Below are 6,022 nucleotides of genomic sequence, written 5' to 3' on the forward strand. Positions count from 1 at the left end.
TTCACTGCCACTGTAGTTGGGACCCTCTGGGGCCTCTCTGAGGCTGCCTGGCAGGCTGACGGAGTGGATGGACAGGGCAGGGGGAAGAAGCAGACGCGGCCAGAGATCCGGCCGACGGGTGCGCCAGAACACCTTTGCGGCCGCAAGCTTTGCAGAAGAGCACAAAGGCTGATTCAGAGCCAGAGGAAAGGGAAAGGAGGTGGCCAAGGTCACCGTGGGCTAGGGGGTGCAGATCTGAGGGCTGCCCATAGAGCCAGGAGAGGAATGCTGAGGTTAACAACAGTGTGAGCAACCGTGGCCCTTCTTCCTGGCTCTGTGCTTGGGCCTCAAAGCCTCCCATCGAGACCGGTGCCATTGTCACCCTTTTAGGGAAGAAATGACAGACCTTAGATGTCCTGCCTCCCACCCTCCCGCTCTTCCTTGTCCACCTCTAGCCACGCCCTGCAAAGGGACAGAGGGGGAACAGAGGCCTGGGGTGGTGGGGGACTGGCCACCGGTGGCAAGGGGGGAATCCCAGGGGTCCCCACTCCCAGAGCGGGCTCTGCCCCACGGTGGTTGCCCAGCATCCCTGCGGAGCCCCTACCTGCTCCTCCTCCCTTCCCAAACCGCCGGGGGGCCAGGGGCAGTGGCAGGTGCACGTGTGTGTTCAGGACGTGCAGAGGCTTCCCCTTCTCCCAGCATCTAGAGCCAAGGCCAGCGCCATGGCCATCTCACCTGTCCTGGTCGACCCCCAGATGTTGTCCCTGGCGCCTTGGTTACTGTTTTGGGATCAGCCGTGCGGTAGCCCTTCCACTCTATCTGGGTTTGATTGTCCATAGAAAAATTAATGGTCCCTGCAAATAAAGAAGCATAACAACAGAGGAAGGCTTTTTAGACAATCAATTAAAAGCCTAGGAGCGGGATTATCTCACTGAAATATCAATTTTTAATAGCACCGCATCTTTGAGTTTCCTCTCAAAAAACTTTGCACACTCCATCTGCCTGCTCTGGTTTATAACTTCATCTCTTGCTGCCTTTGACCGACCTGAACCTCTGGGACTGGCCTTGGGCCACCCAGAGCAGGCGCCTGAGACGGAGCACGGAAGGTCATTCATTCATTCGTTCCTCCATTCATTCATTCGTTCGTTGAACACTCAGCGAGGTCCTGCTGTGTGGCAGGCGTAGGCACTGGGGGATACGAAGGTGACTGAAAAGGACCAAGAATTCTAGCCCTCAGAGAATTCACGGGCTGACAGGGGAGCAGGAAGTCAGCGCCGGCCAGGTGAATAAATGGGCAATTACAAAAGGAGAAGTCATCCAGAAAAATCAATGTCAAGGGACTGGGATGGAGGTTAATGGGCATAGGAGAGGGAATATCTGTGTGGCTAGAGGAGCCAGGGAAGGATGTGAAGGAGGGGAAGATGTTTCAGGGCAGAAGGAACAGCGTGCCTGCAGACTGGGGGCGGGAACGGGTTTGGGGCGCTGAAGGAGTAAACAGGCGGCCAGTGGGCTGGGACACAGTGAATGAGAGGGACGTGGCAAGAGAGGAAGGGGGACGCCACACAGACCTCCGAGGGCCCGGAGGCCGGGGAGGGGCACCTGTTACTTGCAAAGTGCACCAGGAGCCGCTGGTACAGAGGTCCCAGCGTCTGTTCCGGACGGTGGTGGCCCTGGTTCAAATCCTGCCTCTTAGTTGCTGTGACACCTGGGGAAGCTGCTGGGGGCCTCAGCCTCAGTTTTCTCACCCGGTGAGGTGGGAGAATAATTGTGATGCCTCACTGGGCTGCCATGAGCATCAAAAGAAATAAGAGGCCGACTGCCTGGTGTGGCCCCTTTTTTCTCTGTCCTCCTTAGCTTGGCAGCTTCCTCTGGTCAGCCCTTGGGGGGAACAGGGTGATCAGATAAACTTCGTCTTGCAAGAGACGCCCACCGGCCAAATCTCCAGGGATCTTGTTACACACATCATTTCAGCCAACAGGGTGGGGTTGGTGGCGGGAAGGCTGTGGTCCAGGAACAGACAAAGCTGCCTTTGCTTTCCAGTGCGACCCCGCTGAACCCCATTCCATCCTGAAATCAAGATACCTGGGCAACTGGGTGGGTGGTCAGGTGGAACTTCCTGAGATTGGACAGAGGGCGGGGGGAGGGGAGCGTGGCTGGGTGGGTGGTACATGCAGGCAGAGGCAGATCCCCGACAAAGGTCCCCACCCCAGACGGACAAGTGCACTGGCCTTCCACACAGACGTGGCAGGGTCCTGGGACAAAAGCGAACAGTCCTGCTGGGAGCTGAACCTCATGCTGGGAGCTTGGCAAACGTGCTTTCTAATCCCTACGGCACCCCATCTGTGTACATCTGTGGAAACTGAGGCCCAGGGAGGCAGAGCTTCCTGCCTATTAGTGGTAAAGGTGAATGCACATCTGTTTGGCTGTGCTGTCTCGAGTTATTATAGTAATGGAGGAGGTCAAAGGAGTGAAGGGTCACAACCCTATTAAAAGGGCCCAGGGAGTCCCAGGTCACACTTCGCTCTCTAAACCTCAGTTTACCCATCCAGGTAGTGAGATCCCCAACTCCAAGCTGCCTACCTTAGAGGATGAAGTGGGCTGCTGGATGAGAGAGGGCCTTGCAGAGTCTCTGAAGGGAAGAGGGCTTGATGTCAGAGGTTCTTTCCATCATTAGCTCCCTCCTGCCTCCCTCCTGCCTGCTCTGAACCGGCTCAGCCCTGTGCTGACGGCTGTAGCTGAGAACAACGGCCTTTAGATTTGCCTGGGTTCCAGTCCCAGCTCCCAGCCCTGTCCTCTCCTGGCTGGTCCCTTCCCTCTCTGGGCCTCGTTTTCCCCATCATGCCCTTGTGCCCCTATATAAACTTGAAATGACAGCTGGCAGAGGGTGTCAGCTCTGAAGGACCCTCTCCCTCCCTCCTGGGGAGATCCAGATTCCCAGAGGCAGGACCTGGGCCCTCAGAGCTGGAGGGCCAGGTGTGAGCAGCTTGCCAGGAACTGTCACGCAGTCCCAGGCCACTGATGCAGGTGTGGAGACAGTGCTGGCAAGGCCAGTGGGGATGGGAGAGAGGCCACAGCAAGGGGCCCGTCTGGACTTTATCGTAGAGTCACAGGGACCTGAAACCAAGGCCACTTGGAGCACGTGCTTAAGGGCATGTAGAGAGCACTCCCAGGGCCAGGATGTGGAGCGAGGCTATATTTGTCCAGCAGTGGGGAGCCACGGCTAGTTCTTGAGTGGGGGAAGGGGAGGCTAGGATGCTCCTCTCTGACTTCAGGAAGCCTGGGAAAGGGGAAAGCCACAGAGGAAGGCTACCTCCTGCGGAAGTGGGGGTGGCCTGAGCACCATGGAGACGACCCCCAATGCAGCTGGGTCTGTGGGGTTGGAGGAGAACTGGGAGGCTTTCCGGGGAGCCCCGCTCCATTGGGAGGAGCCCGCCTGGGGCCTGGGAGGCAGCTGGCATCTTGCAACCCTGCAATTAGTAGGTGGAGGAACTGGGTGGTGGGGGGGGGGGGGTTGCCGAGAGCTGCAGCCGGTTGATGGGTGCTGCCTCTGCGTCCGAGGTCCCTCCCGCTGCCCCAGAGGGGTGCCCAGGGTGGCTGGCAGGCCCCAGGCAGACAGGGCACTGGATTCTTGGGAGGGGATGCAGAGCATAGGGAAAGCCAGGAAAACAATACTAACAGTAAAGTCGCGTTGTTGGACGTGGGTTTGGACAACCCAGGTGCTATTGTCCTCATTTTCAGATCGGGAAATGAAAGCCCAGAGGGATAGAAGCCAGCAGACACTCAGCCAATTGGAAAGAGCCGGGGCCCGATACCATGTTTATCTGGAGGGCTGGGGCGCAGCGGGGAGGGTCACTCCCGGGTACGGGTACGGATCTCAATGCAGGCGACCCCGGGGGCTGCCCAGTAGAGTCGGGTTGGCAAAACGACTCAGGAGGCCGAGCCTTCAGAGGACTGACTCCAGAGCCCCCAGCCTGTCCCTGCAGGGGGAGGAGGGGCTGGGTGGGGCAGTCTGGCCCAGCCGGTTCTCTAGCCTGTCTGGGCACCCCAGGCCTGTGAGGAGAGGCCTGGCACCACCACCCCTGGGCTGCTGCTGCTTTCGTACTCGGCCCTCTGCCCTGGGACACTGCTTATCTGACCAGCGCAGACTCCCATCCAGGACCAGTCCTGCAGGTACTACAGTGGGGCTGGATTTGGGGGGTGGTTCTGGCTTCAGCCTTCTACCAAGCCATCCATCTCCCTCCCTCCCTGCCTCCCTTTCCTCCCCTTCCCTCCCATTCCCTCCCCTTTCCTTCCTTCCTTCCTTCCTTCCTTCCTTCCTTCCTTCCTTCCTTCCTTCCTCCCTCCCTCCCTCCCCTGCCTCCCTTCCCTTTCCTTCCTTCCTCTCTCCCTTCCCTTCCTCCCTTTCCTTCCTTCCTTCCTTCCTTCCTTCCTTCCTTCCTTCCTTCCTTCCTCCCTCCCTTCCCTCCCCTTTCCTTCCTTCCTTCCTTCCTTCCTTCCTTCCTTCCTCCCTCCCTCCCTCCCCTTCCTCCCTTCCCTTCCTTCCTTCCTCCCTCCCTCCCTCCCCTTCCTCCCTTCCCTTCCTTCCTTCCTTCCTTCCTTCCTTCCTTCCTTCCTTCCTCCCTTCCCTTCCTCCCTTCCCTTCCTCCCTTTCCTTCCTTCCTTCCTTCCTTCCTCCCTCCCTTCCCTCCCCTTTCCTTCCTTCCTTCCTTCCTTCCTTCCTTCCTTCCTTCCTTCCTTCCTCCCTTCCCTCCCCTTTCCTTCCTTCCTTCCTTCCTTCCTTCCTTCCTTCCTCCCTCCCTCCCTCCCTCCCCTTCCTCCCTTCCCTTCCTTCCTTCCTCCCTCCCTCCCTCCCCTTCCTCCCTTCCCTTCCTTCCTTCCTTCCTTCCTTCCTTCCTTCCTTCCTTCCTTCCTTCCTTCTTTCCTTTCTGTTCTAGCTTCAGACTTCTATCATGTCATCCAACTATCTATCCTTCTCCCTCCCTACCTTCCTGTTTTGGCTCCAGCCTTCTCTCATATCATCCATCCATCCTTCTCCCTCCCTCCCTCTCTTTTCTGTTCCAGCTCCAGACTTCTACCATACCTTCCATCCATCCATCTGTCCTTCCTTCCTTCCTCCCTTCCCTCTTTCAAAGATGCCCACTCAGTCCAGGCTACCGTGACGGCTGCTGGCAGGATTCTCTGGCCTCCAGGAGCATCTGGTGGGGCAGGCAGGAGAAGCAGAGGAGTACACAACCCCCTAAGACTCTAAGAATGAACAAAGTAGGCTGAGCTTTGAAGGACTGGTGGGGCTTTGATGGGGGAGGGGCAAGGCTGGTGGCAGTAGGGGGTGCACCTTGGCTGGAGCTGCAGGGTCTCTGGAGAAGTGGAGTGGGGGAGGGCTGCAGGGGAGGGCAGGGGCTGCACCACGTGGGGCCTTGCCTTGGAGAGGTGGGGTAGGGAGCCGTCCTCGAGAGCTCGGACTCTGGCCTCGGATCCATCGGACCTGGAATGGCAACATCACCACCAACCAGCTGTGTGGCCTTGGGATAGTTACTTGCCCCCTCTGAGGCTCTGCATCTTTGGTGAAAAGTGGGAGGATGATGGTAGCGCCTGCCTCAGCGGGTGTGAAGTGCACGGCGTGGCTCAACACGGTTACCCGTTCTCGGAAGTCACCCCGGTGTTGACGAGGAGCCGGTAAGAGTTCCGAGTTCATGGCTGACATGTGTCCCTGGACTGACTATACCTCACCCTGACCCTGGGCCAGTGTCTCCCCTTCTTGGTCAGTTCCCTCACCTGTTCAAGGAGAGACTGGACCAGACCAGAGGAAAAACCCTCAGGTGCCTCCGGGGGCCGGGCGGTGATGTGAATGAGGTGCACGCAGAGTAAGGCTGCAGGGAGCGGTGGGGACTATGGCCCGCCCAGGTGCCTGTGCCAGGCAGCACCTGCCTCTCCGCCCAGCGGCTGAAGTCACTTGTGAGCGTGAACCCGACGTGGTCCAATGTGCCGATTCCTCATGAGAAGGAAACCCGCATTTTTCTGAGAAGCTTCCCATTGCTATTAGCAA

This window comes from Panthera tigris, chromosome E2 (genome assembly GCF_018350195.1).
Source record: "Panthera tigris isolate Pti1 chromosome E2, P.tigris_Pti1_mat1.1, whole genome shotgun sequence".
NCBI classification, from domain to species: domain Eukaryota; kingdom Metazoa; phylum Chordata; class Mammalia; order Carnivora; family Felidae; genus Panthera; species Panthera tigris.